General features: G+C 49.0%; 1 protein-coding gene across 10 annotated transcripts in view; it reads left to right on the top strand.

Annotated features, from left to right (window-relative positions):
- ATP2B2 (ATPase plasma membrane Ca2+ transporting 2) overlaps positions 1-25,085 on the top strand; it is a 367,144-nt gene that overhangs the window by 79,966 nt on the left and 262,093 nt on the right. For all 10 annotated transcript variants that reach the window (XM_059161728.1, XM_059161734.1, XM_059161732.1 and 7 more), the window contains one exon: positions 4,522-4,565. The gene's annotated coding sequence lies outside the window, so the exon portion shown is untranslated. The remainder of the gene's footprint in view (positions 1-4,521; positions 4,566-25,085) is intronic.

Raw genomic sequence — 25,085 nt, 5'->3', positions numbered from 1 at the left:
TTCCTCACTCAAAAGCTTATGGGAGACACGTCTGTCATCACAGTGCAAGAAGTCTAGACACAGTGCCTGTCGTAGGAGTTAGAGAAGAGTGCCCTTATATCTTGGTCAGAAATGGAGCAGAGACATTTTGGAAAAGTGACTCAGGGTGAAATTCCACATTCCAGATTCTTACTGAGTCCCCAAATGGCAGTACACGTAGGTATCCCTGAGAGATCTTTCAGGCCAGCATTCCCAAAGTGAGTGCTGAAGAATGCTAGTTTTGTGAGACGTTAATAGATGTTATTCCACAAAAGGTTCAAATAAAGTTAGTTTGGAAAATTCTGGGTCAAGCAAAACTACACTGGTTTCTGTGTTGCGGGACTTCATCAGAGCCTTCATGTGTTCGCTGCTTTGTGGAATCTATAAGGAAGGTGAGGACCGTAGCATGAAACATGGTGCCCTGTTTTAGGGAGTCTCTCAAAAGACTAGTGCTCCAAAGCTCACTCTGGGGGACTCTGATCCCCTTGTTCATGGACAAGGAAATAGGCCCAACAAGTGGCTGGCTTGTGACCAATATTTCACAGCGAGCCGGGGGCTGAGCTGGTACTAGAACCCAGGGCTCCTTCCCTATAAGCAGGGCATGTGGTTTGGGCTTTGGGTGCTAGTGGCACATGAGAAGAGTAGGATCCACGTGCACTGAAGCAATCCTGGAAAGATTACTAGAGGAGGCAGGATATGAGCTAGAAAGTCCAGAAGCCCTGGGGAGCTAATGACTTGTGACTTTATTGACTAAACAGAACTATCACTAAGAATCAGATATACCATAATTGACGCCCAGTTTGCATAGAGAGAAGTTCAGGCTGGGAAAGACTTCCCACTGGAGTTTGGTCCCTGAATTCACAAAGAGTGGAAGTCCTTGGAAGTGTATTTTCCAGGTACCCTCTTTCAAGAAGCCCTCCCCTGGTTGCTAACCCCAAGTCAAAATGATCCCTCCCCCAAAATTCTCACTCCAGGTGTTTTGTAGAATCATTTTGCCCATATTCCAGTCTTTCTTGAAAGTTTTGGTTTAGCCAATGTGATATCCTCACTGTTTTATAAGGAGTTAGAGAGCAGAGCTGGTGGTTTATTCTTCCTTGCATGCTCAACGTTTTTTAGAAACTCACTGTGTACTGGACATGGTGCTCAGTGTTTTCCCTGCATCCTTTCCATTATACCTTCACCACTGCCCCTCCCCTGCAGTAGCTATTTCTATCCCCATCTTACAGAAAAAAAAAAAAAAAAACTGAGGCTTGGGACATTGAAGTGACTTGCTCAAGAAAATGGGCCAGTAAATGATGAAGCAGAGACTTGAATGTGTTTCCCTTTCCTGGTCATTTGTGAAATTGGACTGACAGAGTCATAGATAATTCCACAGGCATGTTGCTGTCTTGGGGCATGACTCGACAGTAATAGGTCTGTCCTGTCTCTGCAAGGCTGGGGTTGGAGCCCCTACATAGCAGCCGTGTTTCAAGCTCAGCCCCTTCTCAGCTTGTTGACCGTAAGAGGATCCAGGGTGTGAAGTGGGGTCACCTGCAATTTAGAAGGGCAGGAGTCGTAGACTGACAGCTGGCATGGTCTTCAGGCTCCTATACCTACTACCCCTGTGTCCAGACTCACCCCAGGCTTTCTAGAGTCCTTGTCTCACTCCCTCTCGTGTCAGTACGGAATTTTCCATGCTGAGGGGCTCCTGGTTTCCCAACTGATCACTCTCCATCTCAGTCATTCACCTTTATTTATGGACAGAAAAAACTTAGATACAGAGTTCATACTTGTCAGTGTGGATGAAATTTTAACAATGTTGACACCGAAGAACCATTCTCCCTGAGGTTCTGGTTTGGGCCAGGGGATGGGGTCGGTGTCCTTTCTTCCGTAATTAAAAATTCACCAGCAAGGACAGATTGCTCATCAATCTTTCATCTCAACAGTCTCTGTTGGAGAAGACAGGGGCACCACTGATGAGGCATGACTGACTGCCCAGAGCTCCAGACCTCACTACCATGTGCATGAGTTCAGGGCCTTGGGTGGGAAGCAGGTGGGTCCAGCTGAGCCTGGGGTGAAGCTTCTTGAACATCACCAGAAGGATACTGGGCATGACAGGTGGCCAGTCCTAAGCTTTTTGCCTTCTAAGACCTGAAGACATTGTGGAGAGGCCAACAAAGAGTCAGAAAAGTGAATATGTGGAACAAAATGGTCAGGAGGTGTTGAAATAACAACAGCGCTAGTCGTAGCCATTCAAGATCCTAAAGATGCTAAGAGTAGATCCCAAATGTTCTCACTACAAAAAAGAAATGGCAATTATAGGACAGGATATCCAGATATACATGTTACTTACCCCATGGCGGCAATCATTCTGCAGCTTGTAAGTGTATCAAATCAACGTATTATAACCTACACAATGTTATATGTCAATTATGTCTCAAGTTGGCAATACGGATCTGATACATCCTCCTTGTTTTAGCCAAGTGTAAAGTTAATAGAAACTCTCCAGTTTAAAAAACAAAAACAATAACAACAAAAACAAAAACAAAAACAAAAACAAAAACAAACAAAACCGTAATGGGATAATATGTGAGAGGACTTCAGCATAGGGCCAACCTAGAGAAAGCATCTTAGTCCCTGTTGCTAGTTATTTTAATTGTTGTCAATGTTGTTGCCTCTGTTCCAGAACTCACCTCCTGTGCTGGTCTAAGACCGTTAAACTTCTCTGGGACTCAACTTCCTCATCTGTAGCATATGAATTCTAACAGTAGCTGCCTCTGGTAGTTGGGGCGAGGAGTAAATGAACTGGGTATCCCTCAGTGTTGTAAAATCACTATTGAGCAAACCCAGGCTGACATCAGTCTCCTGGCCTGGCCAAGCCCTGGGGTATTCCAGGCCAAGGGGAAGGGATAGCTTGGTGGGCAAACAAAACACTGGCTCTGCCCCTTTGTGGCTGTGTGGCCTGTGCAAGCCCACCCGTCTCTTGGACTCAGTTTCTCCATCTGTACAAAGCAGGTGCCAGAGCAGGTGATCTCCTGGGTCAGTTCTGGTTCTGGCTTCTGTGAAATCCTGCACATGGCTGCCTCTTGTCAGGCTCAAGTTTTTCCCGGAAGATCTTTAGGGAGGGGCGTTTTCAGGTGGCCACTTCATCTCCATGACTATTCTGTGTCAGCCTCGTGCTTGTGGGTTCCCTGCAGCTTTGCTCCTGGATCTCTGTGAACTCTGGGCTGGCTGTGTTTCCAGGAAGGGGGGCATTCTGGCTCTACAGTGAGAGGAATTTGAAGGGTGTTCAGTGGAAGAGAACAGACAAAGGTGGCAAGAGGACCTCAGGGTGCAGGCCAGGTTCCAGGTTCTGGGGAGGTGGGGTGGGCCAAGCAAGGCTCAGTTCAGGTGAGCGGAACAGAGAGATGCCAGCTAATAGTCATTAGGGTGGCACTGAGCCCCTGACACTTGGTAGGACCTGGTTAGCCTTGGCTCAGGGCCTGAGGGATGTGCATCCTGAGGTTGAACAGGGTACAGAAAGGCAGGGCCATTGTGCTGGACATCTGCTATTTGCCCCTTGAGACAACTCTCCACCCTCTTGCCACCGCCCTGTGCCCTAGGAGATGACCTATAGTCATCAGTGCACTTCCTCCCCTCTCTGGCTTCCTGTTGGCTGTGACCAATGGGGAGCTCTAGCAGGATATAAAGTGAGGGGGGCAGGGTTAGGGTATTTTGTCTCCAGCTGTCTCCCTCAGGATCACCGTGGGGTGGCTTCAGTCCTTGATCCCAGGTGACAGCTCCTGTCAAGGATGTTCTCTGTGCCTGGGTCTAGAAACCATTCCCACTTCCCATGCCCTAGGGGTGGTGGGAGCAGAATCCCCACGTCTGCTCCCCCCAGGGAAACTGTGCCACTCTTGCCCACTTCCGTGAAAAGGTCCTTTATGAAGGCTTCAGGATCCTGCCTGATTCAGCTCCCCCAGAGTTGCAGAGCAAGGGTTCAGGAAAGGGCTTCAGGATAGGAGGCTGTAGGGCCCCCCATCAAAACCATTTCTGGAATCTGATTCCCATCATCTTACCCTTGATTATTCTGACAGACCAACCTGGCATTCTCCCTCTGGACTTCTGGCTCCTGTGTTTAGAGCAGGAGAAGGGAAGGGATAGGAGACAGCAATGGCCGATTTGAAAGGGGAGCACACCTGAGCTGTGCAGGTCCTGGCTGGCAGCAGACCCCCATCAGGGACAGCATCATTAAGCACTCACGGGGACCAGATAGGCTGGGATTAGGGAGCATTTGTGGGCCTGAGCAGGCAGCTGACGTGACTCCAGCGCATTGCCAGCCTGCTGGCCTGTGGCCCAGAGGTGCAGCTGTCCCCGGAGGAGTCAGAAAGCTGGACTTGTGCATGAAATCCCTCAGTTTCTAAATACTGGGATCAGTTCAAATATTAAATTTTAAACAACCAGATCTGAATCTGGCCACTGGTTTGTGACCTGGAAAATACAAGCCCCTCTAACCTTTCTGATCTCGGTCTTGTTTGCTTGTAGGTTTTCCACACCTGGAGTGCAAACTGAGAGCAGCCAGGAGATAGGTGAGTGTGAGAGCCAAAACCCCGGGTTCACCTCGGGGGACTCAGAGACCCACTCACACCTGGGCACATACTTCAACACTATTACTGGACCTGGTTTAGCAATGTCTGGTTTGCTGACTATGTGTCTTACCACCTCCACTCTCCCCACCCGTATTGCATGTCTGCCCCAGCCCTTCCTAATCCTCTTCTGAGCACCAGAGCTCTGAGCAATGGCTCCCCAAAAACCGGTGGCTAGCAGTGGATGGGGAGGGAACCAGAAGCAGAGCTGAAGCTGCAGTTTGGGCCTATTTCCTAAATGTGACTTCCCCTCATCCCAGTACCGCACAGAGCTTGCATGTGACTTCTGTATCTCGGTGTGATATTCTGCCAAAATGCAGGTGTACCTGGATTAGTACATGGTCTTTTGCCATAAAGAGCAATATTCATGAGTGGGTTATAGGACTATCATATCAGTCCTTCATACATTAGTATCTTTTAATGCCATCTGATTACTTTTTGATTACTGTCTTGCTGGGGTCAGCCACACTGAGGGGTTTTTTCATTTGGGAATTGAGAAGGAAGAGCCCTCCATAGAGGCTGGGGCAGCGTGGGTAGGGTCTGGGGGCCTGCCAAGGACATTTCTGGTAGCTTAGTGACTATTTGTGCGGAGCTGGCTCTGGGAGAGCCATCTTTGGCCCCTGTGCTGGGTGGGTGAGTCCTCTGGATACCATGGATACCACCATGATACCACTGGGAAAGCATGCCCTCAACTCCAGACCATCTGTTTACAAACAGACATTTGAAGACAGAGCCCCTTGCTTGAGGGACTGTCTGGGAGTTCTCTGGGACAAGCCAGCTTGATTCCCTGCCAGTGTCCTGGGGCCGTTACTTCCCCAGCAACCTGGGAGAAATCATCCTTCCTCTGGGTGGCTGTGTGTGGAGCTGGCTTCACTCCTGGGTGGAATCAGCAGTTGCCCCAGGGTATGATCTGATAGAGTGTGATCGGATAGAGCCCTCCCCACCCAAAATCCCTTCCTGCCCACCTGTCACACTGCCCAAATCACCATCTGTGTCACTCGTTGGGAGAGGATGAGGAAGCTTTGGAAGCTTCCACCAAAATGTCAACTGAAGGTTAGTAGTGGTTATTTCCAAATTGCAAGATTATATGCAATTTGAGTTTCCTGTGTTTTCCGTTTTATGTGTCAAGCATGTGATACTTTTTGATGTTCTCCCCACTGCCACCCCCGAATGCTATCTGGGGTAGTCTAGTGACACATGGTTTCTTGTGTTCACTGTAGAAATTATCTGACCAGATTAGCTCCAGCCAGTAGCTGGGCCTCGGGAAATTGGGATGTGGGGCAGATAAATTTTGATGGAGAAGCAAAAGGTGATGTTGGGAAAGGATTGAGGAGCTGTCCGAGGTGAGCATGGCCTCCTCCTCTTATTCTGCTGCAGTGGTAAGCTAACGAGCCAAATCATGATTTTTTTTCAAAAATAAGGTGGACTTGGTTTGTTCCCTCAATTAAAGCCCACCTTCTTCCCTTTCCTTGCTAAGAAAGCAGGCTCTCACTTGAAGGGCAACTGCATTGAGGCAGGGATGGATGTCACTCCCTTGCATCGACTATTGCCAGACAACCTAGGTTTTCTTTATTCTTTCTTTCTTTTTGTTTTTTTTTTTTTTAAAGATGTCTAAAATTACAATTCAGACTCTAGGGAGCTTTTAATATGTGTGGTCAGAAATTGATAAATTCCTTAAAGTGGCATAACTGACTAGAGAGTTTTAAGAATTTTTTAAAAGTTTCCTCTTTCCGAATGTAAGTAACCAGTAATTCCACTTCTGGGAAATTTGCCCTGAGGAAATAGCCTAAGATGTGTACAAAGATTTATCTACAAGGATGTTTATCATAGCATTATTTACGTTTGTTAAAAAAGAAGAAAACAGGGTGAGTATCCAGCAGCTGGGGGTTGGGGGAGCCCATTTTGGCACATGCAGATGGTGGAAGATTCTGGGCAGCCACTGAATACAATTTGAGATGAATTTTTAATAATCTAGGGGGAAATGGTCATACTTCCGTGGTAAGTGAAAAGACGATTTGCCCAAATTCTTCCTGACTACATTAAAAAAAGGTGGGATAGATAGAAACAAGTAAGCAAGGTAGAGAGCAGAGAGAGAAAGAAGATTGGAGAAACAGATACCAAAGAGCGGGGTGGGTGGGGCAGGGGTAACAGGCGATTTATTTTCTGCTTTGTGCTTTTCTGCATTTCTAATTTCCCACAGCGGAATGTTCCCTATTTCTCAAAGAGCAGTTACAATTAAGAAAAAATTCTCTACCCCTCACCCCATGTGTGTGTGTGTGTGTGTGTGTGTACATTTTGCCAGTCTGCTGTACAGGAAAGATTGTTACATTGTTACTTTTTATTCTGAAGCATTCTTTTCCTTATAACATTTTTTACAACCAAAACCAAGGTCAGTGCCACACAGTGTTCTTCCATCCCTTGAACTGTGGGTCTGAGAGAGCTGGTTTTGGGGGCTGTGTTAGTTTATTAAAACAGGCATAACAAAAAACCACAGACAGGATGGCTTAGATGATGGATGTTAATTGTCTCACAGTTGTGGAGGCCAGAAGTCTGAGATCAAGGTGTTAGCAGGTTTGGTTTCTTCTGTCTCTCTTCTTGGCTAGAAGGCTGCCTCCTCCCTGTGTCCTCATACAGTCAGTCATACCTCTGTCTGTGCTATCTGTGTCCTAATCTCTCCTTCTTTTTTTTTTTTTTTTTTGTTGTTGTTGTTGTTGTTGTTAAGGTGGATTTAGTTGTTTGTTTGTTTTTTTTATAAACCTATAATGTACTATTTGTTTCAGGGGTACAGGTCTGTGATTCATCAGTCTTACACACACACACAGTGCTCACCACAACACTTACCCTGCCCAGTGTCCATCAGCCAGCCACCGCATCCCTCCCATCCCCCTCTACTCCAACATATTTCTCTCTCTTATTTCTCAAATTCCACATATCAGTGAGATCATATGATAATTGTCTTTCTCTGACTGATGTATTTCACTTAGCATAATACCCTCTGGTTCCATCCATGTCATTGCAAATGGCAAGATCTTATTTTTTTTATGGCTGAGCAATATTCCATTGTGTGTGTGTGTGTGTGTGTGTGTGTGTGTGTATACACACACACATACATCTTCTTTATCCATTCATCTATAGATGAGCATCTGGGCTCTTTCCATAGCTTGGCTGTTGTGGACATTGCTGCTATAAACATGAAGGTGCAGGTGCCCCTTCAGATCACTACATTTGTATCTTTGGGGTAAATACCCAGTAGTGTGATTGCTGCACCATAAAGTAGCTCTATTTTCAACTTTTTGAGGAAACTCCATACTGTTTTCCCAATCTTCCCTTCTTAAAAGGATACCGGTCTATTGGAGTAGGACCTGCCCTAAAGACCTCATTTACCATAATTACCTCTTCAGAGACACTCTCTCCAAACTCTCTCATGTTCTGAGATCCTGAGTGTTACGACTCCAACATGAATTACGGGGAGGGTCCACACTTCAGCCTATAACAGGGACAGTCTCTTCCCAGTGACTGTGGCCAGTATTTTGCAGAGCACAGAGCTTGAAGCTCGAGTGGGAGCAGGGATATTGATGGAGAAGACATTGTCCCTACCTTTAGGAGGTCCTCAGGGAGGCATGATGTAGACACTGAATGCAAGCCCCTCACTTCTCCAGCAAGATCCAGCAGCAATGGTTGGACCGTTCCTGGTTGTGTCCAACTAACACATATTGGCTGCTCAAGGTCAAGGCAAAAGAAAGAGTTGAACATACAAAAAGATAAATTTATTAGGAAACTTTTAAGCACATCTACCATAATGAGAATCAACAAGTGAGCTATGAACAATCAAATCAGTCAAATGGACTTCTGGACACTAAATCTCAAAGTTTAAAAATAATTTTTCTAAGAATCAACTCAAAGATGAAACTGATTTATCAAATCAATGGTGGAGAAAAGGAATAGGTAAGCAAGTTGGGTGTGGAAGGTTGTGGGTGTTGAGTTTAGTAGACACAATGATTATTAGGTTGGAGAGTAGTGTGAGAGCTGGGGAGAGGCTGAGGTAGGCATCCAATGGCAGGCACCTTAGATTTAAGTGGAAGGTAGTAGGGAGCTACAGCAGGCTCTGGAGCAAAGGTGGAGCAGAATGAGAACAGAAGTTAAGAGAGACTGCAACAGAAAATCTAGTTAGGCAGTCTTTGCTGAAGTGCTGGGATGAGGGTCTCAATGTAAGTTCTGGAAGCAGAGCTGCAGAGGAGGACTTGGGAAGATGTTTGTACTACTTCATTTTTCTGGGCTTTTTTCCATGCCCTTCTCTCTGTTTCATCTCCAGCATGGCAAGCTCTTAAGCACTGCATTCATGGAACCTCTCTACTCTGAAGCTTATATTAACCTCCAAACAGAGACTTCTTCTTGGGCTCAGCTGCCCATTAGAGCACTGACGTAGTCTGTCATGGGGATCTGACCTCTCCCTGTTCACTGCCAAGCTTCACTGGGTTAAGAATTGGGTGCTCAGCAAGTGTGGGCGGGGTAAGATTGATGACAGAGTCAATGACTGGATGTAAGCTGCATAAGTAGTTGGAGCTTAAGAGATTCAAAAATAATTCCAAGGTGAGTCTGTAAAATTTTACAAATTATCAAGTTCCTATCATGAGTGTGACACTGGTGAGAGAGGAGTGACTTGGTCCCCACCCTCATGGAGCTTACAGCCTAAAGTGGGTAACAAAATAGTAATGAAAACATGATGAATACTGTGAAGTCCCCAGTCTGCTAGGAGAGCCTGAGGGTGGGGGAGGGGTGGCAGAATCGAGGTGGGCTTCCTGGAGGAGGTGCTTATTTGATGTGAAAATTGGAGGATTTATGAGGATGCAAATGTCTGAGCAGGTCATAGAAGTTACATGATGGACCAAGATGAAGGTGAGGTAAAGGGAAGCCCAAATAAAGAGAAAAGAGATTCCTGCAAAGGCATCATCTATGCAGAGATCCTGCCAGTGAGGGAGAAGCTTTAGAAATGCAGAAGCTGAGCATGCCTAGAACATAGAGACCAAGGGGGCTACTGGTGAGATGAGAGGTGAAGGTCAGAGGACAGCATCATAAGGCCACCATTGTCAAAGAGATTTTGGACTATAGTCTAAGAACATCAGGAATTCACCAGAGGCTTTTAGTCAGGGAGCAATGTGAACTTATCTGTGTTTTTAAAAGACTGCTCTGGCTGGAGCTATGCTGAGTGTGGATGGCTGGGAGCAGGAGGGGGATCAGCGGGAGGCTGATGCAGCTGTCCAGGCAAGAATCAGTGGTCACTTTGCCTCGATGGTGGCTGTGAATGATGAGTAGATAGAAGAGAATGACTCTCAAGATGTGGACAAGAAGAGAGAGCAAGGATGACTCCAGGCGTGGATTTAAACAAGGGCAGAGAGGACATTTGCAGAGATATTTGGGGGTGCTTTTGCCACACTGTCACCCCACACTGAGCTCCAGCAGTCCAACCACCAGTCCTTCAATGGGGTTGTCACTCACAGTGACACCAGCATATAGGCCAGCAGTGATGGCAGGACCTCAAAGACCAGAGAGGAGAAGGGGCTGCCTGCCCTAGGCCCAGAGGCCAAACTGGGACCTAGGACTATGCCCAGCATCCTAGAGTTATTGGGGGAGATTGGTTAAGAAAATCTGACCCACAAAGCAGAAAAACTGGGTTTAGCATTTTCCTCTGACTCAGCAAAATCTCTTCTCTCAGCACCTTTCGTAGAAGACTGAAAATCCACAATTATTCCTAAATATCCCCTCAGTACTGATTATTCCTTGTCCAAAAGTCCTGGGACTTCCTTCCATGATTGATGTTAACACTGGAGTAAAACTAACTTACATTGGAGCAGCCTTCTCCCATCTGCCTCTCAGGGGACCCTCATGGTGATGCTGGAACACAGGCCAGGAGGTATTAGTATTCTTCCTATTCCACAGATAACAAAACGGAGGCTCAGGGAGAGGATGCCACTTGCCCAAAGTCACACAACTCAGAAATGGGAGAGACAGAACCAAAACCCAAATTAGGAGAGTCTGCCTTCAGTGCATTTTTCTCAATTGTGTTTTTTGTCTTCAGTCTCATGGTAACTTTTGAAATAAATGACCTGGCACATTTTGCTTTTAGAGCATCTGTTTGTTGCCTGCTAATAAAACCTTCATTTTTTCCTTTTGCTCAAACTGTTTGAACTGTACAACCCTGTTGTAATTCCTTCCACATCTATGTAAATAAATCCTTGTAAGAGCCAGCTGCAAAGCAAAAGATTTGGAGACAGCAGATTATCAGTGTGAGAACTTTTCCAGCAGCTGGCCAGCAAGCAGTGGGCGGTGAGGTCCGGGAGGCTGCTGAGGGGCTAGATCATGAGAACTTTGCCTTAATTCCAGGTGGGATGGGGCATGTGAGATTTTGAGGAGGGGAGACAGGGGAGGGGCACTGACTTGCATATGAACAGAAAGCCCTTGGCTGCTTTGCAGAGGGGAGACTGCATGGCATAGGGGTGGAACCGAGAGACTGGAGTATTTCAGGTGAGAGATGGTGGTGGCCGTGGAAGTGGGGAGAAGTGGCCCCATTCTGAATGGATGCTTCCTGGAGTGTGTTTTGACATCAGTTTTGGTGCTGAAATTTAACTCTGATCCTAACCACCCAGAGTTAGCACAGACCCCACAAGTTAAAGGACACAGTTCCCAACAAGATTGCCCCAGCTTCGGATGCCAACCACAAGTGGGGTCCTCAAGCTAACACACTTCCGATGGGCTGGCTATAAATTTGGGTATTCCTGTAGCCCTCTCTGGCTGGAAAATTCACTAGAATGACTCACAGAACTCAGGAAAGCACTCTACTTGCATTTACAGTTTTATTATAAAGGCTATAGATCAGGACCACCCAAATAAAGGGACATAGAGGCGAGGTCTCACAGAGTCCCACCAAAGACCTGTCTGCTCTCCTGGCACATTGATTGTTGACTGACCAGGAAGCCTCACTGAGCTCCAGTGTTCAGAGCTTTTATTGGGATTTCATTATGTTGGCATAATTGGTTGATTGCTTAGCCACATGACTAAAGTCAGTCTCCATCCTCCCTCCCCTGGCTCAGAGCCCCAATCCTCTAATGACTGCTAATGATCTTTCTGGTGACTAGCACCCATCCTGATTCAGCCTATTAGCATAAACTCAGATGTAGTCCCAGGGGCTCATGAACAACAAAAGACACCCCCATCACTAGGGAAATTTTAAGGATTTACAGTCTCCCTTCTAGGAACCAGAGACAAAATTCAGTCGTAGTCTTTATTATAAACAGGGTAGATGCTATTGCCCTTTACTGAGACTCGCAGAAGACTAGAGGCCAGGGGTGTGGGCTGGGCTACTAGGTCTGGTTGGGGAAATGAAGGGTAATGTTTTGGACATATTGACTTTGAGATGTTCATTAGACATCCAAGTGTGGAGTTGGCAGTTGGATCTGAGTTTGGAGCTGAGGGAAAGATCAGTATGTAAATCATATTTGAAGCCTCAGGATTAAATGAGATAAATCAAGGAGTGAGTATAGTTGGAGAGAAAAGAGCAGAGCTCTGTGTTTGGAACAATTACGGCTGGGGGCATGGTGGGGCGGGATGTGGGGGGGTGATGCTAACAAAGGAGGCAAAGGATGAGTGGTCTGAGAGATAGGGGAGCCCTGGGTTCCCAGGTAGGTGTTTCACAAGGAGGGGAGAAAAAGTCAGTGCTAAACACAGCAAGTCAAGGCAGAGGAGGACCAAGAAAAGGCCATGGACTTGGCAAGATGGGGGCTGCAATGACCTTGAGCTGAGTGGCTTCAGAGGAGAGGAGGTGACAGTAGCTGCCTGGCGGGGCGTGGTGGGGGGAAGTAAGGTGGGAATGGTTAGTGAGGAAGTGCAGACAGAGGGCAGCCCCCCCGCAACCACCCAGGGACTGCAGGGCCTGTAGGGGTTATGATAGGAGCTGTCACCGCACAGCTGGCAGCCAGAGGGAGTGGTCCAGTGCCAACTATGTCCCTACTTCAGGATTATCTGGCAACTCAGAGTGTGGGTGGAGAGAAGACACAGGAGTGACTACCCACACTGTACAACAGAGAAAGAAAAGTGGAATGTGGCATGACAGAGGTGTAGAGCCAGGAGAAATCACTGCTGATCGGGGGTGATCAGGACAGGTAAGCATAACACCAACAAGGCATTTTTGTGAGGGGTCTGCCTTCATGTGCCTGGGGACCTGCTGACCCCTTGAATTGCGTTCTTGAATTTAATTCTCACAGTACTGGTATTGTCCTCGTTTTGTAGACAAGGAAACTGAGGCATATAGGGGATGAGTCACTTATCCAAGGTCACAGTCTTGGAAATTGCCAGAGATAGAAGTTAAGGCAGACTGTAGAAGATTTTTACAGGTAAAGGTAAAAAGGGAACAGGGGGATTGGTTTAAATGAGAACACAGAGACAAAAAAAGTCTATTTGAGTTGGGGGTGGGGGGTACTGGCAGACTCATTTAGAACAAGAATGGGTCAGGTCCTAAGTCACTCAAGAAAGGGACCCAGCCCTCTTGAATGCCATTCTGCTCAGGTCACTGGCAGTGTGGCCTCCAACAGGCTCCTAACCCCTCAGACTGTCTTCCTCCATAAGAGGAGGGTAACACGTCTCCACTGGGGTCCGAACACGGATGTGAGGGCTGGCAGGCTGAGGCAGGAAGAGCCTGGGAGGATAAGGGGGTGGGGGCTGGCCTCTGGTGGTGTGTGGGGAGGGCCTGCGGGCCAGGAGACAGGTGTGGATCCCACACTCCCTGGCCTGCCCCTCAGCCACCCTTCTCCACCCCCTACCGTCCCCTCACCCAGGGCAGAAGCATGCCTCCACTGGCTGTTCTTATCACCCCTGGTCTGTAGAACAGGAGCAGCGGTGGAGCAGGACCCTGCCCACCCCTGCCAGAGCACACAGTCATGACGTAAAGTAGCATCCGGGGAGAAAGCACTTAGCAGAAATGCCCAGCAGAAAGTAGCATCATTCAGGAGTAGACAGGAACCACCAATTCTAACAGAAAGGCAGATAAAATAAGGAGAATGCTTTCTGAGGTGGGATTTGGCAGCTGTTTAATTCTGAAAGGTCTCTGCTCTGTTGAGGTAAGCCTGTGAGCCCATGGGTACTCCTTTCCTACCTGTGAAATGGGCACATCCTGGCTGATTTGGACTGCATGCCACCTGCTGAGGACAGCACTGGGAGGCCAGCCCGGTGGGATGCGCTTCCAAAACATTTTGTGATCGCTGAGAGAGCTTTCCACCTAGTCCGCCCAGCAGTGTGCATGGCTCTGCCAGGCCTAACATAGACACTTGGCAGGGCCTCCCTGTGCCTCCCATGTCACAGAGGAATAGACTGAAACCCAGAGAGATCGGGCCAAGTTTCCCTCCAACCATTGTTGATATCTTCTCTCTAAATCTTTTTATACACCATGGAAGTAGAGAGGGGAGGGAAAAAAGAGGGAGGGGGGAAGAAATAAGAAAAAAGAGCAGATGGGGAAGGAATAAGACCCATGGCATTACGTGGCTTTAGGAGGATGGACGCTCACATTTGTGTTCAAGAAAAATATTAAGAATCCCAGTTCATTAGACACTTTGGAGCAGGAGAGAGGCCTAGAACATTCTTAATTTGGAACCTGTCAAGCCAGTCACTTTATCTGGACATCCATGACCCACTAACTATGTCACTTTCCTTGTATAGCCAATGTGTCGGTGGTTTAGTCTCAGGTTGCATGGGGGAGAAGCATCTAGAAGGAAAAAAGCCCTTAATGATATGCCCTAGAGAATGTAATGTGCTGCCACACCCATACACACATGATTTTGGAAGGGACTCATAAATGTGGGCCAGGGGTCTGGATTTGGAAATGCCTGGGACCTAGGGGCAGGCAGTGAGTGAGGCTAGGGCATGCCTGGCCCCCTCCAGCTTCTACCATCCCCACTGGGCAAGCTCGGGGCCAGTTCTTGAAGAGTGCCTGTTCCACTCTCCCAGGGGGCTCCATGCTAACTTCCAGAAACCCTGGCTGTGTGCCTTCTGGGCTGGTTCCTGGCTGTGGGTCATATTTTACAGTGTTCTGGAACTTCTTTACCTCATTCTTGGTATCTTCTATGAGTCCTCTAGCAGGTTTGAAGGAGGGGACAATTAGAGAGCAAACATCCCATCCTGAGCAGCCACCGGTAACAGAATACTATGCCAGGAGCCTTGTGCACATTATTTAACCTGAGACTTGTACCACTTCTGGAAGGTGTGAGCATAAGTCTCTGTTTCATGTGCAGGCAAACTGAGGCTCAGAGAGGTTCAGTAGTTTTCCCTGGATGCCCCAGCCCATAAGTGGAGGGAGCAGAGTGGGAAGCTAGGTCCACAGGCCCCCAGGCGTCCTGCTGCCCCTTGTGCATCCCCACCCTCCCCTCCAGCCTGAGTCCCTGAGGATGGTGCTGACATTGATCCTGCCCTTGTCTCTGGACTGGTTTGGCTATTCTTTTCTCCTCCCTCTGCGCAATCATCTTTGCAAGTCCCAAAGGCCCACTCTCTTCAAATGCAGTTCATGTCAGACCCCACTTTGAGAACCCCTTGACTCAAATCCTGGAAAAGTCCCCGAGGTCCTGGAAATGCTCCTAAATTGGACCCCTCTGAGAATAAGCAAAAGGGGATGAGAAGCCCTAGGAGTCCAGAGGACAAAACTGATTGGTTAGGGCTTGAAGGAAGACTCATGCCCTTTGGTTTTGGAGAATGTGGTCATCAGACCTCCAATGCCAGAGCTTGGAATAGTGGGTCAGGAAAGTTTTTAAAAAAGGGGGGGGGGGTTAAGAGAGACATAAGAAGGAAAGAGGGGGATGGGGAGAAGTAAAGGAACCAAGAATAGCTAGGGAGAGTAGACAGAGTCACAGGTTCTTCTGAACTGTCATGAGCCCAGTGGGAATATGAGGTGACTTCCCAAGCACTGTGGTAGGGGTTGAACAAGAGGGAGCTTGGGTCGTTGAGGAGTGACGCAGTGGCACCGGCCCCTTGGTGTCAGGTCACACGGCCACTTCCCCAGTGACTGAAGGCACTGCAGTGCCCCAGTGAGGTTCACCTCACCAGCCCCATGTCCTCCAAAGATGCTGAAATCACCAATGAGGTCCACTGCACGCTGTGAGTTTTGAACCCATTCCCATTAAAATAAAACCAGAAACGTGCCAGGGAAGAGAGTTCGCTCTCACAGGGTTAACCTTCAGTTATTCGGAACCCACTGGGCGCCCCCTTCCCTCACACAGACCATCAGAGGGCCTTCCTCCACCCCGTCCACTGGCATTTCTGTAGTGGCAAGTGGTTTGCTCTCTGGCCCACACCAAGGGCCTTTTGTTAGAGGTTGTTCTTTAATTTTCCATTCCTTTTTATGCATACTTGCAAAGCTCCCAGCTCCAGCCAGGCAAGGAGGAGACTTGTAGTAGCAGGACTGATGATGTTGGGAGGCTCCTTGCAGCTGCCAGAGCCGCAGTCCTGGGTGGGGGCAGCCTCAGGCTCTGCAGCAGCAGCTCTGTCCGCCTCTCCTGCTGGCAGCCAGAGCTCTCTGTAGGGCTCCTCACCCTACAGCTCTGGGGCACAGGAAAGGCCTGCTCCTCTTGCATAACTGGCCAGGGACAGATCTGGAAGAGTAAGTGAGGGTCTGCAAGTACCATGCACCCACGGAGGCCGGGAAGGAGTCGTAGGCTCTGAGACTTCCAGAAAAACAAAGCTGATAAAGCTGTTGCTTCTGAGATTGAAGGAGGAAATAGCTCGAGAGCCTGTTCTGGGGATTCTATGAAGCCATAGCAGGACTTGGCTCTGCTCACGCTTGAGGTGGCCTAGAATTCTGAGGAAGGAAGGTGGCTATTGGCTCACATCCAAAACAAGGAGGATATAAGACTTCCCTGAAGGACCTTAGCTCCTTCCTTCATTCTTTGCCAGATGTTTTCTGAAGGCCAAATATATGCCAGGCTCCCTGCTGAGCACCAGGGGCTTGAAGGAGAGCTAGAATTAGGCCTCTACCTAGAAGTACCCCTCGTCTTACCAGGAGGTTGGTTGCTTAAATACCTGTAATGTCACAAGGTGTACGATATCAGAGAGTCTGCTAGAGGCAGGGAGAGGCCAGCTAGGCCTCAGGATACTGGAGAAGAATTTACAGAGGGGCTATTTGGGTTGGGTCTTGAAGGATGTATAGGAGTTCTTCAGAGGACAAAAGGCAGCCAAGATGTTTTGAGTGACTGCAAAGAGATTTGGACATACAGAAATGTAATAGAGTGTAGTGACCAGCTCGGCAGGCCTGAACAGAGGCTGCAGAAGATGGGAAGAAAAGACTGATCGAGCCACATCATGAAAGGCCTCAAATGCCAGGTAAAGGAGTTTTAACTTGATGGTACAGGATGATGAGAGGCACCAAAGATTTTAAAAAGAGTGGTGTGATGTGGTCATTTTGCATCTTAGAAAACTCAGTCTGACTACCATGTGGATGGGGTGAAGAGGGACACTGGGAGACCCTCTCCCCCCAAAAACTGTGTCCTTATACTTGTGCATACCAGTGCTTTAGACCAACGCAGTGGGGTTGGAAGGTGGAGAACCAGCTCTGTTCTCTTCTGAGTTTGGGAGGCCAGGCTGGGTGGAGCACCAACTATGAGGGAAAAGGAAGAGTCTGGGATGGTTTTGGATTGGAGTGGGCTATGGAGACTGGATGGGTGAAGAGGGCCTCTTGATGGGAGCAGGAAGGAGAGAAGAGTTGCAGGTGGAGTTGGGAAGAGAGGAGAAGCAATGAGCTTGAATGTGGCCATAGGGAGCTAGAGATGCTAGAGGGATATCACTTCAAGACAGTGTCACCTGCAGGCACCCTCCATCCCTCACGCCAGCAGGCTCCATGGTACAGCCTCTGGAGCTGCTGAGATGAAGCCAGATTTCTCATGCCCATACCCTCCAGATTGCTAGCACTCTGACAGTAAGGTCTTACCTTGTACCTACTAAGTGCTTCATTGGCTCTTCTCAGCCTGGGCCTAAGTATTCCTGGGTGCAGATATGAAAAAGGGGTGCCATGTCTCTGCTAAAGGCAGGTTCACCGACTATTGAATGGGAATGCTGCTGGGCAGGTTGGAGGTGCAGAGTCTCAACTTGAAATTGGACATACAGAATGATTTTGTGTCCTGGCTAGGTGCCAGAAGACCCTAGATAATGGTACCCAGGGATAGAGCAAGGGGAGACTGCAGGCTGGCTCACTGAGCATTGCCTTGGCACACCACTGACCCTTCTCCTAAGAGACCAGGAATTCTGCTTGGTTTGGGGTGGGGGGGACCTTGCAGTTAGGAGAAAGAAAAACTTGGGAAAGAAATTATTTCTAAGGTGGCAGGCCCCAGTGCTAGAGTCTAGGTGTGCCCAACCTTGGGGGGTGGGGGGGGGGATCTCCAGGTAAGAGTTACCAGGAGAGACAACTGAATTGTGTGGGACTTTGTGCTGGGCTTTCCCCTACCCAGACATATTTGATCCTCACACGTGGCGGGATCAGAGAGGTAAAGCAACTGGCCAAAGTCACACAGCTAGCACAAGGCAGAACTGGCTTTCTACCAAGCTTGGCCGACTCAGGTGTAGGCTTTCCTTCCCCCACCACCAACCACCATGCTAGTGGTGCACCTTTGCCTCTGGGTGAGGCTGAAAAACACAGAACACTTGAAAACAGTATGAGATTCATCACAGGATTACCAAATTCTTTTTTAAAAACATACAGTGAGGGGTGCCTCGGTGGCTCAGTGGGTTAAATTAAAGCCTCTGCCTTCAGCTCAGGTCATGATTCCAGGGTCCTGGGATTGAGACCCGCATCGGGCTTCCTGCTCATCAGGGAGCCTGTTTCCCTTCCTCTCTCTCTGCCTGCCTCTTTGCCTACTTGTGATCTCTGTCAAATATATAAATAAAATCTTAAAAAAAAAAAATACAGTGATTGGGAACAGCAAAGGGATGTGTGTGTGTGTGTGTGTTAGTGTAGACTTGTTCATCACATGTAGATTTATTGAGCACCTGTGATGTGCCAGAGCCTGGGGATACAGCAAAGACCAGGGCAGACACTGTCCAGGCTCTCAGGGAGTCATGAGTAGGCATGTGAGGGAGGATCTTACACATAAGCAGGTATGTACAAATATACACATATGCTCACTTCAGTGATCTAAACCAGTGTTGTAAAGATGGATGCATTTGCTTCAACAAACACACACACAGATACACACCCCCAGTGCTCACACTCGTGCATAGCACACCCACGCACACATGTTCACCAATAGGCATTAACTAGGAAGAAGGAACAGGGCCTGCAGCCCAATACAATAGCCCAGGAGAAGGTGAAGTGCAGCCTGTCGTATTTCACCATAGAGGCCAGCCCAGGACTACAGTCCAGACTCCTGTCTGCACCCCTTCTGCCAGCCAGGGACCGGGCTTCCGGAACTGGACAGTGCACACTGCAACTTTGCCCAAGGAACTCTGCTGAGAGTTGCAGCCACCATCTGTCAAAATGGCCTGGGCACTTGGCACGCACTGTCTCTTTGCGCATTTCCTCCAGCTCTAGATGTGGGCACAGTTATTACCCCCATTTACAGGGAGGAAGTGAGGCTCAGCGAGATGGGACTCTTGCCTCAGGTCTCGTGCAGCTCACGCGTGACAGAGTCCAGACTTGAACCCTGAGCACCTCCTTTGAAAACAGCGGCCCTGCTGCTTAGGAGGATCCTGATGCCCTGGGCCAGCTTGAATGGTGGAGTCCTCGGTTCTTCCTGATATTCCTGACAAGCTGAGGCCTCCTGGGACATGGAGCGCCTCTTTCCTAATGCCCCAGGCCTCGTTCTTGAAGCCATTGTCCAGGTTCCCCCCAGTGTGGCTCCTCTGGGTAGTGACTCGTCAGGTGGGAAGGACACTGAGCCTAGCAGGGACAAGGAGACAACTGCTCAGGGATGGTAAACAGGCCAAATTTGCAATTCATCCCTGCACCCCACTACAGGCTTAATCTCTCCATTCATCTAATGGGGATAAGGATAGTCTCCCATGTTGGGTTCTGCTGAGCATTAAGTGGGATAACACATGGAAAATGTTTAGTCCAAAGCCTAGCATATAGACTCGTTCTGTGGTTTTGTTATTCTTAGCATTTGTCCATGAACCATCAATAATCTTTACAGGCCTATTTAGTGAGAGAGTAAGTGTGCTACACTCTAGATTTAGGGGGCAGACTCACATTCTAGTGGGAGAGACACAAGTATTAATAAGGGTGCTTTGGTGCAAGAAATGCTGGGAAGGAGATCCATACCGGGTAGAGTGGGGGCACAGAAGGCTGAGGTGCATTCTGTCTGGAAGCAAGGGGAGTGCTAGAGTTGCAAAAGAGGGGGTGTTTTTCTGTCAGAGTGAGAAAGGGCATTCCTGGAAGAGGGACTAGCAGGCCAAAACTGAGGACGAGAATAGTCAGATGCACTGGAGAAACTGTACACGGTCCAGGAGGAGCTGGTTCTACTATCCACAGAGCCCAGGCACATGGTCTAAGTGAGAGAAACAGGCTGGGATAAGACAATATGGAGCAGCAGGGACTGTGGCCAACTGGAAGGTGTTTGACGGCTCAAAAGGGGACGTAGGACCCAGCTTCGAGCAATTGTTGCTGTGAAGGAAAGCTGGCCCAGTGTTGCCAGGTCTCCTAAGTTTTTAAGAGGAGCCGGAAACCCACGTTTTTATGTGAAATCTCCTGACTTTGAAACATTGGTCTAACACTGGGAAAGCCAAACAAAATATCCCAGAAGGCTGCCAGTTCGCAGCCTCTGGTTTAGACTCTAACAGTGGGGTGGCATAAGAGGGGATGAAGCTTTGTGCTGGCAGGCCTGTGTCTGACCATGGGGCAAGGGTCCACACACATGTAGGACCCAGTCAATCAATGCTGGCTCTGCAGCTGAGTCAAGGAATGTGAACTTTACCTGAAAAGTTAGGGCTGACTGGCGTTCATGTCGGAGGACTGAAAGTGAGGGCGAGTGTGTTTTGCAGCCATCACTCCATCTGCCACGTGGAAGCAGTGAGGTAGGACAGGATGATTCACAGGGCTTCAGACAGGAGGTCCTGGTGGTGAGAGCCAAGACTAGGGGGAGAAGGAGAGGAGGGATTCAAGAGGAACCCCATCTCCACAGACTGGAGAGGACAGGAGAGGGGAGACTCCTGGCCCACAGGGCTGACTCAGTGCTGCTTCTCCCCAAAGTGGGGGATCTGTGAGAAGTGTGTTGGGGCAGAGGGAAGAGGACCAAGGAGTCTGGTTTAGGCCATGTTAAGTTTAGATGCCCATGGGACACCCAAGGGAAGATATGCCATTTGGCCAAACGTGCAGCTCTCCAGAGAAGGAGGGGTGAGGACTCAGAACTGCACCTCCACCCAGCTCTTGCCCACTTTCCAAGGGCCTCTAAGATCTCTGTTCTCTTTGGGTTGCTCTTTGAGAGTTGCGAAGTTTATTTCTCGGGTGTCAATTTGTGTTTTGTTTCTGGAAAGGCTGAAGAAGGAGAAGGTGGATCGGTACATATGAAGTAGAAATCTGGGCATACATCAGCTCTGATCCTTCTCCCCACCTCCGCCCCATGCCTTGGCAGCTGGCGGTGGGGAAGGGCTGGGCAGAGAACACGGAAGACACAGGCCCCATAGGTACTGCCTAATAAAAATCTCTTTCCCCTGTAGCCAGTCTCTGAGCTCTGCTCTTCTCAGCTCTTGCAATGGGATTTTACCTGCACTCAAGAGGAGCAAAGGATTTGCTAAGCAGACTGAGGGTTGAACAAGCCCACTTATGAGAGCAGACTTTTAGCAGCATCATTTGCATTCCAACAATGAGTGTACAAATTATAAATGACTTCTAATCTATTTTTAAAGCGGTTTTAAGACTTCTCATCTGCTGTCAAGAGTGTCACTGAATATACCGAGGACATCCACAGCAACATTGCAGTCCTTTTGAAAAGAAACTATGCTAGTAGAGAACTCACCTTCATCAAGCTTCTGCCAGATACAAACCCCAGGCTCCATGCTAGGCATTTCAGGGGCACTGGATCATTAAGGCCTCCCTGTGGTCCCCAGAGGCGTGACACCATTATAATTTCTTGCAGAGGAAAAGAGGCCAGGCTCAGAGAAGGTGAGCCCCTGGTGCTGACCCGCTCATTGTGTGAGTGCGGAGTTGCCCAGGACTGCGATCAGCTCTGGGTTCTTTCTAATACACCTCACAGTGAATACTCACTAATTCCTACTTCTGTTCCTCAACCAGAGCAAGGAGGGGGAGAAAGGAGCTTCACAGGGTTTGGAGAGAGGAAGCTGAGAAGTCAGAGCAAAGAGAAAAGATACAGCCCCCAAAAAGGCAGGAGGAGGGGTCTCCCAGGGCTGGTTGTGGGTATGGCCTGAGAGCTCCCCCTGGGCAGGTTATTTCCCCTCTCCAGGCCTCAGTCTGGAAAGGGTGGCATTTGTCCTCCACAGCAATGTTCCCAACTGCAGTTGCTGGTGTTCCAAGTCTTTCACCGTATTGGAAAACCCCCTACACTCTCAGCCACTTACGCTTGCTTTTGTCAGTTCACCATTGTACTCCAGGACATTATTTTAAAGGTAAACTTTATTATGCACTTAAACGGAATAGAATATCACTTGTCACACATAGAAGCTAACCACCCAAATAAACAAAAAGAAAAAGTAAAAATGTGATTAAATTCTACTAAGCTGTTGTGGCCTGAGGTCTGCATATGTTCTCTCTCCCCTCCTCTCACTCCTTCTGCCTCCCTCCCTTCCTCCCTCTCTGTCTGTCTTGGTTAGAAGGGAACAGGGTCTGCAAGTGCCAGAGGGGTGGGTGTTGAAGACACACTGGCCCCCAGCTGAGTCTCTCATCCTCCAGAGAACCAGCAGCCATAAAAGTGGCTGGAGCCAGAACCCCTTTCCCAACACTAAGGCAGCATTACCTAGTGCCTCCTGAAAAGGTTTCCCCAGTCCCTGGAGTCTGGGGTGGTGCTCTGCAGAAAGCCAGGCCAGAATTCCTGTTGTCATCCTCCCAGAACTGTCACAGTCTGGCCTTGAAATCTCCCAGAGGACAGAGAAAGAGGGAGTGGGTGCAATTCCAGAATGGCCACCCTTTTGGTGACAAGGAGGTGGGCATGCCTCCTCCCCATGCTGTCTCCCTTTTGATGTAGGAGGGAGGGGCAAAGGGGGCTCTAAGGGGGCTTCAACCCAGCATTCCTTCTGCCCTCTGGAGAGAGTGCTTGAGCCTTGGTTTCTTTCCTTGCATGGTGAGACCCCTCAAATGTGCCCTCAGTCACCTTCAGGGTGCGGCAGCCTGTAATCCCTATAATCCCTTATTAATGAATCCCATATTAATGAATTTGCATGCCCCGGAGCAGTCTTACTTGGGGGTGGGCGGGGGGATGGAGAAAATGAAGCAAACTCTTCTCCCTCTTTGGCAGGCTGGAGGAGAACTGAGGGCTTGCCCCTAAAAGGGGCAGAAGGGGGTTAAATTGCACATCAACCCTGAGCTCCAGTCAGTCTTCATTTGGGCACTGCCTATGTTGTCAGTGTGTGGGTCCCCACTGGGGCCCTCTCTGCTGTTCTGTGCAAGTTTCTGGGGTATGTGCATGCTCATGACCATCCCCTTCTTGTCTCCAAGGGGGCTCCCCTCCTTGGCTTTGCATAGCTACTGGCCTTAACAGGTGGGGGTGGGAGTCGGGAGGGGGGAAGGACAGAGAATGTTAGCCTGAAAAGATCAGAGACCTTCTAGTTCATGGTTATTCTAGAACCAGGGGGGAAACTGAGGCCCCAAGAGGGGAGGTCTGACCACCTCTCCAGGCTTTCTAACTCCGGGTCCACTCCTCTCTCCCCACATTAATCTTCCTCTCAGGGGGTTGAGGCTTCGTATATTGTGAGTGGCTTCCGAGCCTGCCCCGGGGACCAGCCAGGTGGACATTTCCATTTTATGGGCCTTGGACTCAGGGTCCAAGCTAACTAGACTCATATCTTTGCCAGTTCTGTGTTCCAGGAGTGTCTTTGCTCACACTGGGCTCCAATCATGGCCCCTAGGGATATACTTTCCCCTTTCTGCCTAGAGAGTCTGCCTACATCCCCTGCCCTTTGCTAGGCTTGACACAATGTCTCCTCCCTCTTTGGAGATTCTGAAACAGTCTCATGTGGGCAAGCCAGCAAGGCTGTGCAAGCTCCCAAGGCTGCCCCTGGGGGTGCCCTCACTGTATCAGGTCCTCTTTCAGCACAGCTGGATTTTGTATGAGCAGACCATGTGCGGGTCTTGGAATATGGGTATACTCCTTGACAACAAGATGGGGGCCTTGCTGTATGATGAGCCACACCTGGAGACCCAGCCTCTCTGCCAGGGACTTCTCCCTCTTGCCTTGTTCCTATACTTCATCTGGTCTTCTGCCTGACCTCTTACCTGTTTTATATGCCCCCCCTCCCTACCCATCCTTGTTCCACTCTCCATCATCCCAGGCCCTCCCCAACTTTGCAGGGAGGAAAAGGTTGATTTTCTAGTTAGCAAGGTGAGCAGTCCCCAGATCCTCCCAGGACAGTGGCAGGCAGGCACTTGGAGACCCGGTCCATGCTGGAGTCAGAGTTGGTGTGGGCTAGGCCAGGGGCAGGGAGAGGGCTACAGATCCTGCTGATTGAAGAGCTAAAGCACCAACTTGTCTGCAGTTTGAAACCAGAGGCATGTGAGTAAAGCCGTAGCTGACGCCACTGATGCCACCAAGCCTGTTCCCACCGTGAAAGGGCCTTTTGTTTTACCCCTTGATTCCTGGGTGAGCAGTGATTCCATTTTAATTAAATACACAGCGTTTAGGGTTGAGCAAGCTGCCAGAGCCCTCTGTTCCAGGGTCCAGGGGGAGCAGGATGGGGAGGCTAGGGGTGCTCACCTTGCCAGAAAATGGTAAGCGGGAGGGAGCTGAGAGCCTGGGGCAGGTAGTTGTGTGCCTGTCAATAACCAGTTAATATTCAGTGCAGAGGAATTCACCCTGCAGGACGCCAGACCCCCTTGGGCATCTGGCACCTTCAAGGACACACTTAGGGAAAAAAACCCAAGGGCAGGAGAAAGATATTTCTGATTTTACACAGGCCTGGCAGTGGCTCAGGGAGGAGCTGGTGGAGGGCTATGCTGGGTGACAGCCTTTCCACCCCCACTGGCCCCAGCCTCTCTGCTCTCTGATACCATCTTCTATGCCTGCTACAGGCTGGTTTCCTGCCCAGAAACAGTCCAAAGATCAACAAAGCAGCACAGACAAAACTCTGAATTGAGAAGCCTGCAGGAAACTGAGCCCAAGTTATCCATCCCACTTTTCCTTTGATCCATCATCATGGCCAGATGTGTCCTCCTCCAAGAAGCTCTCCAGAATCCAGATTATCCCTTATCACCACACACTCCATGTTGCCCATCACTCTAAAATCCTCCTGTTTGTTTATTTGAATTCTTGCATAATGGCTATCTCTTCCATGTAG

This window comes from Mustela lutreola, chromosome 2, assembly GCF_030435805.1.
Source record: "Mustela lutreola isolate mMusLut2 chromosome 2, mMusLut2.pri, whole genome shotgun sequence".
NCBI classification, from domain to species: Eukaryota; Metazoa; Chordata; class Mammalia; order Carnivora; family Mustelidae; genus Mustela; species Mustela lutreola.
This window is presented reverse-complemented; position numbering and strand designations above follow the sequence as displayed.